The sequence below is a fragment of the Trichomycterus rosablanca genome, chromosome 10, assembly GCF_030014385.1.
Source record: "Trichomycterus rosablanca isolate fTriRos1 chromosome 10, fTriRos1.hap1, whole genome shotgun sequence".
Taxonomy (NCBI): domain Eukaryota; kingdom Metazoa; phylum Chordata; class Actinopteri; order Siluriformes; family Trichomycteridae; genus Trichomycterus; species Trichomycterus rosablanca.
Window position 1 is genome coordinate 25,663,222 of NC_085997.1, and position 1,114 is coordinate 25,664,335.

Consider the following 1,114-nt stretch of genomic DNA (forward strand, 5'->3'; position numbering starts at 1 on the left):
CCCCCTCCTGCTCTGCTGTGTTTTGTTGTGGTATTGTCACGTGACTGAACGGTACTGAGAGACCAAACACATGTAGCAGTGATTGAGAGAACGGAATACTTTTTGAATATTTTGCTTAGCACATACTGACATAGGGGCAATTTTATAGAAATAATAATGTGTAAAATATATGTATGGAAAGTACGAACGCACCTTACGCAAATTCACAAACTACGTTAAAAAGTAGGTCAGGTTCGTGACTCGGAGCATGCGTACTCAGGCTGTGTTTGTGTTTTGATGAATAAGTGCTTCCCAGCTAACCGGGAACGTTCCCACAACTTTCACTAATGTTACGTGAAAGTTCTCCTAATGTTATGAGCAAACGTTCTCACAATAACATTAATAGAACGTTCTGTTACGTGACCTTGATAAAGATTCTGTTCAATGTGTAATGTTATATGAACGTTCTTTTAACGGGTTTTTTTTTTTTAAACTAAATTTTAAAGGAGTATGGGTGTGATATTCTTTAGACGCATATTAGGAAAAATTATATATATATGTATATATATATATATATATATATATATATATATATATATATATATATATATATATATATATATATATATATATATATATATACAGTGTATCACAAAAATGAGTACACCCCTCACATTTCTGCAGATATTTAAGTATATCTTTTCATGGGACAACACTGACAAAATGACACTTTGACACAATGAAAAGTAGTCTGTGTGCAGCTTATATAACAGTGTAAATTTATTCTTCCCTCAAAATAACTTAATATACAGCCATTAATGTCTAAACCACCGGCAACAAAAGTGAGTACACCCCTAAGAGACTACACCCCTAAATGTCCAAATTGAGCACTGCTTGTCATTTTCCCTCCAAAATGTCATGTGATTTGTTAGTGTTACTAGGTCTCAGGTGTGCATAGGGAGCAGTTGTGTTCAATTTAGTAGTACAGCTCTCACACTCTCTCATACTGGTCACTGAAAGTTCCAACATGGCACCTCATGGCAAAGAACTCTCTGAGGATCTTAAAAGACGAATTGTTGCGCTACATGAAGATGGCCAAGGCTACAAGAAGATTGCAAACACCCTGAAACTGAGC